Genomic DNA, 18,809 nt, shown 5'->3' with positions numbered 1-18,809 from the left:
GCCTCTCCGTTCCTGAGATATGGCCCTTTCTTCTTTGTATATAAATCTAGTCTTGTTAGCCAAGTGGGCGTGGTGCTCAAGAAGCCTCCCACTTGGATAAAAATGCAAGATTTATATACAAATAAGAAAAGCCCATATCTCAGGAACAGAGAGGCGCAGAAACAAAATAAAAACATCGCCGGATTCAAGAGAACAGCAGCATTTACACCAGGTAAAATAAATTACATATTTAAGGCAAGTGACAGGTCCTTTTTAATACTCTTAAGTTGAGCATTTTCTACTATTGTACTATTATATATATTCCAGCTAAGTTTCTATGAACTAAAAATATAATAAGCATAAATTACTCATCTGAGGAGTTTGCTGCAATGTATCAGCCATAAGTCCAGGACAGGGCTCACAATTCAACGTCATTGTTTCCCTTTGGAAAAAACGTGGGGAGCGATGACTCCAAAAACATCAAACTTATGAGCGATTACATACTGTGTAGTGATATTACCTTTAAGCCTTACTCAGGATTAGCTACATTGGATGCAATTGGAGCAAAGCCTCAGCTGTGAGAAGAACAAATCTGTACAGGTTTTTTTAGCCTCTGGATATAAACAAAGTGTTTTCAATTCACTGACAGGCAACAGAAATATTGAAAATGGTGGACAAGTTAAAATATGATATAACATTTCATTACGGGGGTTATTTCTTTTTGTTAGTAGGGTCTCCTACAATATTTAGACTGTGAGTTGTTATGTTTCTGGGACTCTCAGTGATCAGCTGAAATGGTGGAGGAAACCTGTCAATAAGCAATCAATTTCCCTATAGCACCTCCGCAGGAAAAACAAAGTATTACCCCATTCTTACTGAAATTTATGATCTAGTGTAACTTTTCTTTCCCCCAAATCAGCAGCACCATATGCTTGAAAAAATGTCGCTCTCTTGCTGTTTCAACATTGCGATTCCCAACATGACTGCGGGGTATGATGGGAGTTGTAGCTTTGCAATAGTTGGGGAACATCAAGGGGAAGGCAACTGTTCTAAATAATGTTAAAAAAAATCACTTTGGGGGCTTCTTTCTGGTAATATTGGTGGGATTAACCAGCAGATATGTAATCCATATAATGCATTATAGAATCATAGAATCATAGAATGGTAGAGTTGGAAGGGACCTCCTGGGCCATCTGGTCCAACCCCCTGTTCAAAGCAGGATTCGCTAAATCATCCCACTCAGATGTCTGTCCAGCCTCTGTTTGAAGACTTCCATTGAAGGAGAACTCACCACTTCTCGTGGCAGCCTGTTCCACTCATTGATCACTCTAACTGTCAAAAAGTTTTTTCTAATATCTAATCTGTGTCTCCTCCCATTCAGTTTCATCCCATTGCTTCTAGTCTTTCCTTGTGCAAATGAGAATAATTTGATCCTTCTACAATGTGACAGCCCTTTAGATATTTGTAGACAGCTATTATATAATAGGGGATGTTTTAAGGAGGTCTCCTACTTTACGGCACATCGGTTAAGCATGTCAGAGAAGTGTGATCGTCGGAGACCTCATTACTGGGACCTCCACTGTCTCACAATGTCATGCTCTCATTCTGCGGTGGACCCTATAGGTACCAGCACTATATATGAGAACTCTAGCAAAGCCATTGTCATGTCCAACTATTTAGTTGTGTCCCCAGTGCTTGATGATATTAATCATTTTTGTCACTATAAAATCGTTCAGACATTTCCGTTATGGGTCAACGTGAATCTTCGAATGTGATGTCTGGAATGAATTTCCATGACAGCGTTCCCATTATAGGACATCTGTGCGCATAAGAAATGTTCTGATCATGATTAAAGGGAAACTCCGCGACAGGGGGTCTTATAGATTCCCTAATGTATAGACCTATCCTTGTGCTTCATGGGCACCTCCTGTTTGTAGCGGGCTCAGTTTTAGTTAGGTCTACCTCTCACCTGGGGTATTGGTGGCCATATGGATGTTGGTCCTAATATAGCTACCCTAAATACTATGTGGCTTGTTCATGCCCATCTACCTGCATCCTGGGCATATGTCAGCCTAGCTATGTCTCTATGGACATTTTCCCCCTTTTGAGTTTTTTCTTATCTCATGGGTAAAATTGGAAAGTGCAACTTTGCAATTTTTCAAATCCCCTTTTTTCTCAAGAATGGAGGGATGATTCATTCCATAGTTTATTGCTCAATGTCTAGATTAACAGCCACCTCTGCAGTCTATAAGCAGTGGCCGGTTTCCTAGGCAAGGATCAACTTCTTGCACTGACGGACACAGACAGAAGAGGCCCCTGTGCAGGAACAATAATGGGCCCTTGCAGCCCAATGGCTCATCATAATGCACAATTTTACCTGCTTTGGAGGTTGAAGTGGCCCCATGGGGTTCCTAGGTTTCACCAATAGTATGTCCGTCCCTGCGTGCTTGTAAGCTCTTTGCTATTCAGCTTGTAAGCGCTTCTTTGAAGCGGGCTGGATCATTTCACCAGTCCTCTAAAGTTGCTTTTACTAGCCGGAATGAAGGGTGCAAAATTTGGACCAGCCAAGTCACTACTATGAACTGTCAATCATCTGGAGCACACCAGCCCCCCCCCCCCCCCCCCCCCGGCTAGCTGTGAGGCTGGGGAGTTGTGTGCTCCAGAACAAAGAACATGACAGTGTTGGAAAATTTGCTAAACTGATGAGTGTCTAAAAGAAAAAGATATATAATTAGCTGCCATACAGTATATGTATAAAAAAAAGTTGCAATTAGTTATCTGGTGCCTGCTAAACTGGGAAAGTATCTGGTGCACAGTGGCTTCTAATGAGGTAGGTACCTTCGTAGAGGTAGGTGGGCACCGGTACCAGCAAACATGGCTTCCTGTCTGGCAATGGAGAGGTTAAGAGAAGCAGGAAACTTTTGAGAGTTTTGTTACTGCTCCAGCCCAGTCTCCCCCTCTCAGCTGTGCCTCCCTCCCCCTGCTCCCATTCTCTCTCTCCCTCCCCTCCCTGGCTGATTACACAGCCCTGGCCCCTTATTTCCTCTGGATTGTCCAGCTTCTTTCTCTCTCCATAGACCCCACCAGTCCCCTGTGACTTCAAGGAGACGGGCACCCCTGTCAATGAATCTGACTTTATCCTTAAACTTGGATGTGGGCACCATCCTCAGGATTTAGTGCCAAACCTCCAACTTAGAAAAAGGGACTTCATCACTTCATGTGGATAAGGATGTGATTTTTATTTTATTTTTAGGGGGGACTACCAGATGGCATTTGTCTGACCGGTAAACGTCAAACTGGGGCACAGAGAGTTGCACACATAAGGTAAGACCACTCTAACATAGAACAATAGGAGTATGGGGGGCTGAGCTAGTAAAGAGGTGGGGAGCACGAGACTCTTAAAACTGGCTGAAATGCAGACCTGGGATCTCTTCTTACAATTGGGGGTGACAACACCACAAAAGATATAGGGTTATACATAGCTTGTTAGTATAACCTTATGCGACATTGTCTCCTCTCATTGTGTCCTATCTCACAAGACCTGAGAGCCTACAGAGATAAATTGGTCAATCATTCCCACTGAGTCAGCTATGTTCAAGTAGGGTTGTATTTGGTTAGGTTTTTGGAGGGTCTCATTCTTTATTCTACACCCTACACGCCCCCCCCCAAGTGTCCATTATTGAGGCAGAACCCCTTTGAAAATGTTCTTCAAGTCGTGAGATTCATCATTGTCCTCCTGACCTATGATATTCTTAGTACTCGTGAGATTTTGAGAATAAACAGGTGAAGCTGAATGGACAGACAATGGAACAATTGTGATGAAAAGTAAGATTTTGGATTGAGACCTTAATGTTTTCATGCTAATTCAGTGCCAGTCAATATAGTGTATTGTTATAGAAGGACAGAAACTAAGTGTACCGATACCGTCCCAAATCTGTGTAAGATTACTTAACTTTCCAGCATTCTAACATGCAGATGACTTCCTATTGTGAGTGTCATTAGTCCGTAGAATCCATTCAATGACTTTGAGGCCACCACATTGATAAGGTCCTTCATTGCTTTACCAATTTGGTCTGAGCTCATTCTGGAAAATTGGTGAAGTCTTATGGTCCTCAGCGTGTAGAAGGTCTTGATCATTTGTCCTTCTTTGCTATTCAAGATATATTGTCTCAGTAAATACAGCTGTTCATCAGATATACACTAATCCTCTGAATCGGTCAAGGCCTAAGCTCTTTGTTAGACGAACATGTGTGTAAATATTGTGTTTTCAGCAAACGTAAGACGTTAAGATGAGAAGATTTACCTCCCTTATACTTGTTGGTCGTTTCATACAATAAACATCATGTTTTTCACTTTTCGGCTAAGGTCTGTTTTCCAGACCCCTCCGATGTACTGCTTATTTCTAATCCTTGACTCATGGTCCAAACATCAGTGCGCACATCAGTTCCATGTTAGCAAGATACATGTTTAGGCCACATTTATCCAAGGGCAAATAGCCATCTTGCCTTTCCAAACAATCCCTTTGAGGGTCAGTTCTCAAATTCCTTTTCTACCAGTTGAAGAAACTTAAAAAGTTCCAGCAATTTCCTTTTTTGAAGAACTTTTAACAACTAAAAGGCCACATATTCCGAAAAAGGGCTTGTAGCTTATCCACTGCAAGAAGATTTACGCTTTGGAAGGTAGTCATTTACATAGTTGTTAAGTGAGTAAACCATTGATCTGTGAGTCAGGTCCGACTCCAACCCTTTAATAAACTAGACTGTTTTAGTATGACCAACAGTGTTACATTATGTGTGACAGAGCACTCCAGGGGTGCTAGTATTTTGTGATGTGTCAGATAAATAGACAATACAAGAGGACAGCTGCCAATTTAATGTGTCATCAGGTAGGTACATGGTGTAGCCTCACATATATCCATGGAATGTTCCATATCTCTACCGTAGGTTGAGATTGCAATGTTGATGTTGGCCTGATCAATGTTTCTCCATTGCAGTTGACCAGTGTGAGAGGGTGCTAAACAGAACCAGGAGAAGATTAACTGGCTCCACAACCTATAACCATACATATGGGTACAGTTCTGCAATATACATACTTGGTGGACCATGTCTACAATCTTTCTGGCTTCACAGGAAATATTAAATCCTGTTATGTGGACTGGTTAACTGCCAGGGTCTGCACCATCTGATCCAAATGTGTACATTGCATAGTAGTGCTTGCTGCCTTCAAGACATGCTAAGAATTCACATTGAAAAGTCATGTGCACCATTGGTGAGCACAGCTGACATTTGATGTATACCACATGCCCATAGCAGCAGTCCAGTGTACATTTTAGTGCATAGATTGTGTATTGTTTTTATTGAAGGTTTGGTGCCGGTAGGCATGTAACCTTTGGCACATGAAGTCCCTCCCTTACATTGGCCATGTGTCTTCCCATAGCATAGCTGTTTGGAAGTAGCAGAATACAACTCCCCACAAGGCTTGTCACCCTGGTGAAATCTAAGAAAGTGCTCACATCCAACGTGTAGACCTGAGGATCATCAGAATTAATTTTACCCACTGTGTACATATCATGGAAGGTTGGAATGGCTCATCACAACATTCGACAACCCTCTGGTGGACCCAGGGACTGAAACAACATTGTCCTTTAAGACCCCTATATATATCAGTTGTCCAGATCAGCCAAACATCTAGTGTGCATGATGATGTCAGGTGGAGATAAAATTGAGTGGACAGCCCCATTCGGAAGTGAATTTAGGGGCAATCACTTGGATGTATGTCTCTTTCTTTCTTGACCATGGCCATAGCCAACTGGAGGATCTTCTTGTGAGCCAGTCCAACGTTGGACCCCCAGTAGGTAAACATGACCAGGGGTTTGATGAGAGGATATCTCAAGCTATACCATCCCAATAGATTTTGGCTACACTTGGTAGTCCACCTTCTGCTTTTCATTGAACCTGTTTCCTTGACCGTTGGCTTACAATGAACACCGCCTTCTTCATATGTTTTGCATTCTTTTATAATTTATAATAATTTTGCCTGGTGACCAGCTCTGCGTTCTTGTAGGTAAAATTGGTTTCACATGTATGATGGTGCTACAGAGAATGATGCCAGTGAATTTTCTGATTTTATTGTGTATGACAGAAGTTTCCAATAAGCGAAATGGTAACCGAGTGAAAGTTTCACCTCCTGACATTGGGCAAATCTGCTTTTTATTATATGATAGCGCTGTCCATTACATGACAATGGAATCCATTGAATCATTTGGGCTGCCAACAATTCCATCCCATCCTGAGTCTGCAGGTCAGATTTAGTGATGTAATGGAAATTGTCCAACGCTCAGATGTGGAGACGTCAAAACACTCCTCCATGGCGAGAGAGATTTTAGACGCTTTGTAACTGCTCAGCATGACCCTAATGATGGGGAAAGGCCCTACATTTTAGGCCATAGATGTAATTTCTCGTTGTAGTGTTGGTGGGCAAAACAGTCCCAACAATAGTGGTATAGGGAAAGAACAAAGTCTTCCACATCCGGCCAAGCCAGTCCCATGGAGTAGATGCTATAGATTGGATCCCATAAGTAGATGTCATCGACTGGATCCCTATAGTAGATAGCACTGAGTATGTGTCATCGAGTGGATCCCATAAAGTACATGTCCTAAAGTAGAGTAGATGCCATAGCATAGATCCCATAGGATAGATGCCAAAAAAGTAGATACCACGCAGTTGATCCCGTGGACTAGATACCATAGAGTAGATAACAGACTAGATCTCATGGAGTAAGTACCATAAAGTAGCTGCTATAGAGTGGATCTCATAAAGTAGATACCATAGAGTGGATTTCACGGAGTATATCCCATAGATTGGATCCTATAAATTAAGAACCACAGAGTGTATAACTTATAGGAGATTTCTTATAGTAGATTCCATACAGTGGATATCATAGAGTAGATGACATGAAGTGGACCCCAGATAGTAAATACCTAAATATCTCTTTCGTTTTTACAGACTAATGTTGCTATTTAGCTTACGCTGTGTTCATTATATGTTGGGATAGAGTAGATAACATATAGCTGATCTCATGAAATAGACACCATGAAGCAGATAACATGTAGTGGATATCATCTGATGGATCCCATTGAGTGGATCCCATAGAGTAGATAACTTGGAGTGGATCCCATGAAGTAGGTACCATAGAGCAGCTACTGTTGAGTGGATCCCATCAATTAAATACCATTGAGTGGATCCCATAGGGTAGGAAACATAGAGTGTATCCCACCAAATAGATCCAATGGAGTAGATTCCGCAGAGTAGGATCCACAGAGTGGAACCCATATTGCAAATTCCATGCAGCAGTTCCCAGACAGTGTGTCTCATAGAGTAGATACCATTGAGTGGATGCCATATTGAGCAGATTCCATGCAGTAGGTCACAGATAGTGTATCCCATAGAGTAAATACCAGAAAGTGGATCCCAGAAAGTAGATCCCATCCCATATTTTTTTTTTTTTTAGTTTATAAACTAATGTTGCTGTTTAAGCTTTTGTAATAGCACTTTCCAGTGTGGAACTATTAGTCTCTGGTCATTATATCTGACACTTAAGCAGTCATGTAGCAGAGTTTACAGACTAATATGAGGACATGAAATGAATTCATATCTCTTTTCAGAATGAAACGTAAAAAATAAATCATGTCACTGGATTTGATGTATATTGACGGGTCACGCTTTTTGCAAGTAATTCAGTGTAACGGGCAACGTTCTGGAGATTACTGGAGATGTCAATCACCTCCTGGGGGATTAAAGGGGTTGTATATTTTTATGTCAAAATGGGCCATATAACTGCACACATGTGGTGCTCTAACTATGTTATATGGTCTGTGCTGCAATTTGTTTCCCGAGTGCTGATCTGGATGATCTGGGCCGCAGGGGTGGGGGTTGGGTATTCCCAATATGCATTTTCACACAGACTTCTAGGAAGATGCAATATTTGGATTTTTGGAAATTATAAATGATTAGTGTCATTTGAATATACCATGAAGAATTAATTTGAGTCTTCTCGTCTATTAGCAGATACCAGGGGGTTAAAAAGTGGAAACGCATTGATTTCAGTGGACTCCATGTAATGTTTTGCTTTCCCAGTACTAAAAATAATAATTAAAAGGGCTGTTCCATGAACAGGATTTATTAATTATCCTTGGGAGAGATGATAATCGTATGATCCCCGAAGGACCGGCTTCTAAGAGCCTCATTGACCCCAAAAAGAGAATCTAAAGTCTATTGTGTAAATGAAGCAGTAGTGAGCATGTGCGACCACCACTCCTTTAGTGGTCGCACATGCTCATTACTGTTTATTCACACAGTGAACTGTAGGACCCCCTTTCTTGGCATCAGTGGGTGTCCAAGTGTTCAGAACCCCATTAATCATCATCTTACCCGTAAATTGGTGGATTATGGTGTTTATGGGACAACCTCTATAAAGTTCTTGCCATTAAAGGGAGTGAACAGAATCAGAGAAAATATATGAGATTTTTTTTCTCCCCAAAACAGTGCCTCATGTATCCACAGATTGCACAGTTCAGCTCCTTTGAAGTGATTGGGGAAAAGCTGCAATACCACATACAGCCTGTGGTCAGGGGTGGTGCTGTTTTGGGGTGAAAGCGAGCTGCCATGTTTTTCTAATCCCGTACGACCCCTTAAACATCTTGCAGATCCAAATATGGTTAGAAATGACTTCTCCTAGAGACGGTCAGGGGTCATCTCAAAGTAGACTGATCTTCTGCTCCAGTAATAACGATTTGGGTCAAGTGAAAAGAGCGGCTATGCAATGATCAAGCAGAAAAAGGACAGGGAGCAATTATGTGAAGGATTTCTGAGAAATTCTGCTATCATTATTGCTGCCTTGTGATGTGTTTTATCATGTTCCTTAGTCTTCTAATGATTAAAATGAGCCCTGTAATTAGAGGATTGTAGGAAACAATTAGAGCGCCCCCCTCCCCATCCTCAATCTATAAGTAGATTTGGATAAATAGTCCCAGCGCTGAACTTTCACATACCACATATTTAATGTCCCATTTTTCTCCAACTCAAATATGAGGGTCCTATTATGTAAAAGTTAGACACACAAATATTGCCAGTCCTGATCAAAGTCACTAAATCTCCATTACTATGTGGTCATCACCCTAAAACATATGGGTACCTGGATATAATCAGAGACATGAGGTTGGGGATGAAGGGGTAGGGTCCTCAAGCAATCCTAAAAAGAAGAATATTGAAATGGTCCATCTTAAGTGAGCCTCCATATGCCATATAGTCCAACCATATCCTTTTTGAATTGTATAGACGGAGCATGTGCCTCCAAGCTTGGGTGTCAAGGAGTGTCTCTACAAGCCACTCTACATTGGTCAGGGTATCTAGATCCAGGTCTCGGGTAGTCAACTGAATATTTGCCCGGAGTTGAGAAGCTCAAAGCTTAAACTTTGGTTGCTAATATTACTTATAGGACATATGGAACCAGCAGTGGTATTCTCACTGAATGTTAGGAAATTTAGACGATCCTAAGATGCTTCCTTTCCACCACTTAGATGATAAAGGAAGTTCTCTACCCTATCCTCCATGGATATTACTTGTAGAGAAGCCATATATCAACCAATGATTTAAGATTTTCATTTCTTCTCAATCTTGGGTAGTGAAGGAGACAGAAGAAAATGATAACACAAGAGAGTGCAGAGAAGTTGTCATTCACTTAGACCTTCGGATCACTTTGTAGTGAAAGGGGTTTGTCTCGTGGATCTTTTATAAGATGACCTTCTACTCGAAAAGAAGGAGGGGAGAGTCATCTTAACAGAGAACAGCTCTCATTCTGATGGCGTTGTCCCAGGCTACATGTTACATGGTTGACCATTCATTTGGTGTCACTTTCGCTGATGGGGAAAGATGTTCACCAATGGTGGGTCATGGAAATAAATTGGATCTGCCAAAATAATTAACTGACAGAACTATATCCAAACTTCATTTGAGATATGACTCATTCTCAGCCACAATTTCAAGGGGGTTTACAGAATAGTGTGAATGAAGACCTTCTATGCTCTTCGACAGTCTATAGTCCTGGTTGGAGTTTCATGATAGAGGAATCTTTCTTACATACATCTAATTGGTGCTCTACTGGGAACTCTGAACAAGGATAACTAAAATCTCTAGCTAAAAGTAAAATGCAAGGACGTTATTATCTATGTGGGGTGGAAGGATGGACTATGAGTGCCCAAAGTAGCCACATTCTTGACCACTGCCAGTATGTTCTTTTGACGGCAAGGTCCAATGGTACCCCAAGGTTGTGACATACATGCAGTCCATGAACTGACTATGTATACTATATATACTCTATCTTAGTTGTCCATGAATGCATCAGAGCGTATTGACTGTGAGAAAACATGCTTTTTGTTGGAGCTCTGAGGCCTCTCACACCAGCTCATATTATGTAGAAAGCGTTTTACGATATCTGATCCCAAAAGTATTTTTGGAAACATGTCAGATATTTTGGAAACTGATTGTTTCCATATTTGGAAGGGTCAGAGAGCAAGATTTTAAAGCGAGTGTGTAATGCACACCGCAGCGTGCACCAAAATGTCCTTTTGTGCGAAACACGCTGCATCACGTGCACAGGAGACGCACCTCCCTTCTTGTGCGTTGGCGTAAACACATTTTGTATCGTCATGGGTTTTCTTTTTGTTTTTCTTCGGCTTGTAAGTTGCACAATGTTAACATTATTGTGCATGTTTCATGTAGAATATTTGTAGCAAGTAATGAAATCTTGAGCAATATAAATGCAGGAATATAGGATGGATGTAGAACAACTATTAAAAAAGTTCTGAAACATATTATTTATTTTGCTCAACATGGGGCACTTGCGATAGAAGAATGCCACACCACTGCTCCGAAAACCCATGTGTGAACAGTAAGTCCACTAAACGCATTTTGACTTCCAAACCCTGTTTATATTCGATTCCAGTAAAAAAGGACAGGATAGATTTATCCCTGTGGGGATGCTGAATGCTCGAACTTGGGCTGTGCCAACAGTCGAAAACAGTCACTACCATGAGAAGTTCTAATTTTGACTTTGTTTTCGGACCCTCCTTATATTTTCCCCCAGAGTATTGCCCTGAAACCTGAGCTGAACAGTCTGGAAATTAAAGGGATAAGAATTCCGAACACCAGCAAAATCCTTTGATTTGGGAATTCAGCCCTTGATGACCTAAGCAGACCTTTTAACGCTTTAACTTCAAGATAACCTACAAAGAATAATGCCTGATGGTGACAATGCTGTATAAGTTGTCATCAAATAATTAATTTAGGTTGTTGGTTGCATGTCAGTTCCCTGTATATCTGCATAAATGAAGCCCGTCAGGCCTGGAATTAATTTTTTTTTCCCTGAGATGTTCATTTGCTACCTCAGTTTACCAGATCTCCCACCCTTATAGCAATATTAGATTTACTCCCAGTTAACATCAGTGACTGTAGAGGTTGCAATCACTACTGGGTTGTGCACATTTATGGGATGCACTGTATTGATGACTAATACAAATGGTGAATGGTAGGACTGCAGAGGTTACAATTAATATCGAGATGTGATGGTTCCATTGGACATTCATGGTATGACTAATACAAATGGTGAATAGCAGGACTGCAGAGGTTGCAATTACTAACGGGTTGTGATGGTTCCATAGGAAACTTATGAGATGCAGAATATTTATGACTAATGCAAATGGTGAATAGCAGGACTGCAGAAGTTTCAGTTAATATTGGGTCGTGATCACTGGCGGACACAAACAAAAGGGCCGATGTGCAAGAACAATATTTGAGCCTTTTTCAGCCCAAGAGCTCCTAAAAATGCCAAATTGCACCTGCTTTTGAGGTAGAAATGGGACCCTTTATCTTTTGGGCCCCTGTGCGTCTGCACAGGTTGCACCGTGACTGTTCCACAGGACATTTATGGGATGCGGAGTGTTGATGACTAATACAAATGGTAAACAGCAGGACTGCAGAGATTGCAATTACTAATGGGTTGTGATGGTTCCATAGGACATTTGTGGGATATGGAGTATGGATGACTTTTTTTTAGTTGTACAATGATGTAATCACTGAAGACTGATACAAATGGAGTATAGAAAGACCACTGACATTACTATTTCTATTGAGTTGTGATGTTTTAATTGGACATTTATGGAATGCAGAGTTTGGATGATGTTATTTTTGTTTTATAATGATGTCATCAGAGCAGACTCATACAATTGGAATGTAGAAAGTCTGCAGAGGTTACAATTATGTGGTTGTGATGATTTCATAAGATATTTATGGGATGCGGAATACTGATGACTTTTATTTAGTTGCACAATGACATCATCACTCCAAACTGATACAAATGGTGAATAGAAGGACTGCAGCGGTTACAATTAATATTGGGTTGTGATTGTTCAATAGGACATTTATGGGATGCGGAGTATTGATGATATTTTTGTATTTTTGGTTGAACAATGACATCATGACTCCAGACTGATACAAATTGATATCGTGGTGTGATGGTTCCATTGGATATTTATGGGATGCCTAGTAATGATGAAATTTTTGGGGTTTGTAGACTGCAGACTAATATAAATGGTGAATAACAGGACTGCAGAGATTACAATTACTTTCGGGTTGTGATGGTTGCATTGGACATTTATGGGATGTGAAGAACTGATTATTTTTTTTGTTCTACAATGATGTCATTATTCCAGACTAATTCAAATGTGTATAGAAAGACTGCATAGGTAACAATCACCTATGGTTTATAATGTTTCCCAATTATAACTTTACTATTCACCATTATAATGTTTCACCATTTCAACCAACCACCATTGGTGTGTAATTTATCCTTCGAAACATTTATGGGATGCAATGCATTGATCTTTTTTTTAGTTGTACAATGATATCATCACTGCAGGCTGATACAAATGGTGAATAGAATGACTGCAGAGGTTACAATTAATATCAGGTTCTGATGGTTCCATTGGAAGTTTATGGGATGCAGAGCATTAGTAACCTTTTTATGTTCTACAATGATGTCATCATTGCAGACTAATATAAATGTGTATAGAAAGACTGCAGAGGTAGCAATCACCATTGGTTTATAATGGTCCCACTAAACATTTATGGAATGCGGATTATTTATGACATTTTTTAGTTGTACAGTGATGTCATCACTGCAGACTAATACAAATGGTGAATAGCAGGACTGCAGAGGTGACATTTACCATCGGGTTATGATGGTTCCATTGGACATTTATGCAATATGGAATACTGAGGTTGTTTTTGTTTGGTTGTACAGTGAGGACATCATTCTGGATTTACACAAATGGTGCGTATACAGCTGATTTCATGCTGACATCATCATCTGGGTGGCAAATGAGGTCCAAAGCAGTGAAATATTGAATCTTCAATTTACACGACTGCAACCAATCCATCTCAACAATCCTTCTACCCTCTCATGCTTACATTTGAAGAGGCCATAGTGATTTTAAGGAAATCCCTGTCAGGATGGTCCGGTGTAGTATGGTAGAACCGGCATGTCTGGAATATGGTAAAGAACCAAGTAGTCTACAAGTTGTGAATACCCAAGATGGCCCAGTTACTGAGTCTAATGCTGGACAGATTTTATTTAGACGTTGATATTCATTTCTCTTCTTTCAATGAGAGGATGCCGGTGAAAGAGGCCTGAATTGTCGAGCGCACAATAGTCTACGAAGACCATTCTTACTTTTGGTGTCGACAGCCCCAGTAATTTTCTGACTCTGGGTGTGAGTCTGTTATGAGATTACACTCCCATCACCAATATGAGGAAATGAAAAGTAATTGTGTTAATGAATCCCGGGAAGCCAGGCTTTATTGGCACCGGGCTGTCGCTTTTTGTGAAATTCCCGTATATATGGAAAGCGGGAGATGGAGGGGTAGGCAGGGTATGAGCAAGAATTAGGAGAGGTCCTGCTGAAAAGGGTATGGTGGGCTAATTAACAGTGGAAATTTAAAATGTAAATGTCCTGTGTATGGGGGACTGGCGAACCTTTATAGAGCCACAATAATGGCTTGTTGCCAGCGGTCTTCCAACCATAGAAGAACGCAGCGCAGAAATTCTTATAAATGTATTGGCCGCCCCAAACCTACCTCTTATCTGCAGCCAATATGTAGAAAATAGGGTTTCACATACAACGGTGTATGGCAGTGTATCAATCTCAATTATCTCACAATCATCATGATGGAGGGGCTTAAAAATTGTGTAGAAGTGTTAGGGTCAGAGCCAAACTCAAAGGTTTCCAAAGTTGGTCCTGGGTGTCTCTATTCTCTCCACCCTGCCCACCATCTAATACCTCTTGGTGTACCATTGGATACTGGTGTCCTGCATGACAACTGTTCACAGATTTTGCTTGGGGATATTTTTTTTCGCTTAAATGCATGTATTTGAGACAAAAAAAAAATCAGTTTTACAATGTTTGAAATTGTGCACCGTTTGATTTTGATTGGAGCTTATTTCACCAGCACGTTCATTTTTATTTTTGTCTGTAGTCCTAAATAAGCTAAGAGGAGCTCAGAAAAAAAGATAAATCAATTGCAAAATCTCTTATTGGAACAACAGAATGAGCTCACTGATAGATCCTCAGCTTACTCCTTCAGAAGCCAGCACTAGACGGTGCCACATACATGTGTCCTGCTCATTTATATGGACATGCCCATGTACACCACCAACACTCTACTGCAGTTGTAGCCCCTGTAAGGAGGCTGGTGGCCGTGTAATAAATGGGAGGTATGTGTCGCAGATATGGCATCTCCCTGCAATACAACCCAGAGTATTTTGTCTTTAGTGCACGTAAGCACTAAATTGTCATTTAGAACACCTGGAGGCGGATTGCGGGTAGCTCTGAGAGATCGGTGGGTCTGTCTACCCACATACCTCACCTCTGGATGAGGGTGCTCACTGTACCCCTTTTTCCATGCAGGACCTGCAGGTGGTTAAGGACCAGCAGTGATGTCACAATCATGTGACCAACCCATGTGCCACATACCTCACCTGTGAGTGTGTTACATCCTACCTAATGGAGGTGTGTTTGGCACATGGCAGTGAGTGTTTGGGAGTCTGTCAAGGTGGACATATTTCCATGTGTCCAGGCTGGACACTACAGAATGGTTTGTGACTTGGGAGGTAGTAGGCCTCCTGTGTGTGTGGCTCCAGACCGAGCCTCCGGGCTGGACATTGTCCAGCCTATGTGCCCTCAGGCCTGAGGGAACAGAGAGCCTGGTTAAAGACTGTTTGGTGTTGTTTGCCATATCTGAAGGCTGTTGATTTTGTGTTTGTGCTGCTGGGTTTATGGAGAAAATAAACCCACACGGACACTTTTAAGGAAGCACGCCTACCGTTTTTCCTCCTGCCACACCTAAGTGAGTACGTATCCCTACAATTGGTGGAGAATGAGGACATCGGTCCAGGAGGTACCTGGGAGGAGTACAGCAAGTATCTGGTGGTGGCTCAGCGGGGCCATGAAGATTAAAAGCTTCTGGCGGTAACTTGGGGAGGTTGCAAAGATTTGTTGTGGATCGGTGGGGCCCACGAACTCTGGGTGGTCTGCTGTGGATCGGCGCGTACACAAAGTTTGCAGAGCCGTGCAGAGCCGTGCAGAGAGGTGCAGAGCCTTGTGGAGCCATGCAGAGAGGGGCAAAGCCTTGTGGAGCCGTTCAGAACCGTGCATAGCGGTTCGAAGCCATGCAGAGAGATGCAGAACCTTGCAGAGCCTGGCTGTGCAGAGCCTTGCGGAGCCGGACAGAGCGGTGCAGAGCCTCACTGTGAGGAACTGTTGGGGCGGATAGACTGCTGTGCGCAGGCGGTGAGGGACATGAGAGTACCATGGGGAAGAAACAGCGTGCACCCCAAGGAGGGATGATAGCCCGAAAGGGGGTGGAGTCCCAAAAGGGAATGGTGACCCAAACAGGGATGATGGCAAAAAAGGGGTGGAGTCCCAAAAGGGGCGGTTACCCTAAAGTAGGTGGATTCCCAAAAGGGGGCGGTGACCCAAATAAGGGTGGTGTCCAGAAAAGGGGTGGCGGCGAATGCGCCATTGGACTGTAGCCGAGAACAGCGAAGTATATGCTATGCAGGTCTACTTTATAGTGTGGATTGCTCGGCCAATGAGGCGTCATGACTATGTCCCATCTGGCAGGATGGAGAACGTATGATAGATCCAGGGAGTGGGGTGTCCTTACTAAGAGCTCCTCCGGAACACTCTAGGTCGCCTGCGACAAAAGTAAGTGGCATGTGCGAGGATGTAGGTACGTGTGGTGACTGGGGGGTAGTCCCTTTCGGCTGTGGAACAGACTGGAGGCAGACACAGGAATCCTTTCAATTAGGTCCAAAACTTTATTGGGTGTCCTCTTGACATCCACCGCAACCACAACAGCTCCTGCTCCTAGACCTGGGTACCTGTCACCTCCTGCTCCTGTTTGGCAAAGACCCTGGGTTCTTCCACCGTGGCTGCTGTTAGGCCCACGGCCACAGCGTTTCCCCCGATCAAGTCTGCCCACTGCGACACTTACTGCTCCTTCGGTGCCCAGCCGTTCGGTACCCAGGCCCTCTCTGGTCAGAGTCTTCCTGACCTGCAGCTGTCTTCTCAGGGCAACCCCTGTTATGATTGGGTCACCGAGGAGGAAAGCAAGACCAAGCTAAGCCACAGAAAACCAGAGAGGTTGGTAACTAAGCGGATTGCAGACCCCTGATCCTATCCACACAACTAGCAGTAGCCGTGGAGCGTACCTATGATGATTCTAGACGCCTCGACACAGCCAGAGAACTAAATAACCCTAAAGCAAGAAAGGGGAAATCTAAACTGCCCCAGAGCAGACCCCAAAGCAATAGATAGCCCCCAAACATATATTGTCGGTGAGACAAGATGAAAACACAAACGCAGGTAGGAAAATAGGCTGAGAAAACGATGGGGCTCAAACTAACTAGACAGGACAGGAAAGGAAAGACACTGTCTGGAATCACGCAAAAAAACCTGCAAAAAATTCCCAACACGTCTGATAGAAAAAACACTTAAGTCACTAGACTTCGCCCACTATATCAGCACTCTGGTATATTCTGAAAGCAAAGCAAAGAGAGGCCAATCTAATCAGGGACAATGTGAAGAATAGCAAAAGAACATTTAGCTTGAGCATGCAGGGACTAAGAACTCAGGAGGCAGGAAAAAATCACCAGCAGGGATAGAGGGAGTCGGCTGTCTTAAATCCAATCAGAAACTCCAGATGTCCAATCGTCCTCCTCATTATCAGGTGGCAGACCTCTGTTAATTAGATCAGCTCCATTGCCTCCTGTAACCACCAGAGGGAACCCGGAAAGAGAACTTGCGACCCCTCTGTCAATATAACCAGCTCTTACCTTCACTAAAAACCAGAGGTAGGCCAGAAAGTGAATTCACAACAAACCCCCTCTCCGAGTCTCCGCCTCTCTCCCCTCCTTTCTGAGCTCGTCCCTCAGTCTTCTCCTGAGCTCTTCTCTCTTCTGTCTCCTCCTGGGTGTCTGCCCTGCCCCTGGGACTCTCCCTCCTTTTATCTCCCCTCCTGGAAATCCCCTCTCAGTCCCTGTAACCCCACCCACCATGACTATGCGGTTTCTTAAGCATTAGCTGCTGTTAAGTCCTTTCCCTGCTTTCTTTTGTCTCCCTCTAGTGGCCAAACCTCAGTACTGCACCGTCTACTTTTCCTGCTGTTCTTTGTCTCCCCCTAGTGGCCAAAACCCGGTCCTACACCATCTCTTCCTAATTCTAGCTGTTTCCCCATACATAGATACAATTTCACGTCAAGTATATTTACTGCCCATCTTACATTCAGTGTTCTCCTTCAGACAGGTCCATAGGTCAGTCCACTTCCCTACAAGGACATTAAAGGACGTCTGATAGCCTGCCACTACATTGTTGTGGCTGAGGTTTCCATGTACAACGAGGGAGGTGTTGTCCCGGACTTGCGGTATCCTGTGATAATAGGTCGAGGCTTGGAAGTACTGTGGGACTGCTGGATAAAGGGAGAGGTCTCTGTAGAAATAATGTATATAAGGTCTAATAAAGAAGAGGAGGTAGCTCCCCCTAAGGTCGATAGTCCGGAGTTAGGGGTGACCGGACAGAAGTGTGGGTCTGACCAACTCTGGGGCTTAGCTGGGGTGACCAAATGTGGGACCGTTGAAAACGGGGTAGCTCCAGGAAAGGGGTCTGACATCTGGTTAAGTGGGGACTTGTTCCCAGGTTGACAGAGTGAGTGGTGGTGACTCCAATTCAGACTGTGACAATAATGCAAGAGAAAGAAAGTGCGGTAAGAAGGACTCGAGTAAAAATGGCAAGTCTTACTCTCGTTGCTGGGGACACGGTGGCTGCAGAAAGGCAGGACAGGCTACACTCTCTGAGAAGAGGGGGGAAGAAGAGGCAGGGTCAGGTTCAATCAAACTTAATGTCCTAGATATGGAGGTCACATTACCGCTGACGAACCCCAGCACAGAGGTAGCCGGTGATGTGCTGAAACTAAAACTGACACATTGTGACGGTAGAGATCCATCAGCAGAGAGCGCAGGTGGAGGGAAAACCCACAAAGGTCATGGAGAGCAGACTGGTGGTTCATTCACCTCTGATGTGGCGGAAGATGACAAGTGCGCCAAAACTCTGGAAGGGGAAGGAAACTGTACTGAGGCGTGTGACAACAGGACAGTAGGTGGTGAGACCTCCAGAGAACCCAAAGCTGGGGAAGTGGAGTCTGGGAACGAGGACATTGAA

General features: G+C 43.1%; 1 protein-coding gene across 1 annotated transcript in view; it reads left to right on the top strand.

Annotated features, from left to right (window-relative positions):
* The first annotated feature begins 3,018 nt into the window (after positions 1–3,018).
* Positions 3,019–18,809, top strand: part of PLEKHG2 (pleckstrin homology and RhoGEF domain containing G2) — a 113,820-nt gene continuing 98,029 nt past the window's right edge. The window contains exon 1 of the mRNA XM_073549017.1: positions 3,019–3,303. The gene's annotated coding sequence lies outside the window, so the exon portion shown is untranslated. The remainder of the gene's footprint in view (positions 3,304–18,809) is intronic.

This window comes from Dendrobates tinctorius, unplaced genomic scaffold (genome assembly GCF_039654945.1).
Source record: "Dendrobates tinctorius isolate UK_male_01 unplaced genomic scaffold, ASM3965494v1 ptg000158l, whole genome shotgun sequence".
NCBI classification, from domain to species: Eukaryota; Metazoa; Chordata; class Amphibia; order Anura; family Dendrobatidae; genus Dendrobates; species Dendrobates tinctorius.
The sequence above is the reverse complement of the archived record's forward strand: the minus strand, read 5'-3'. Positions and strand labels throughout refer to the sequence as shown.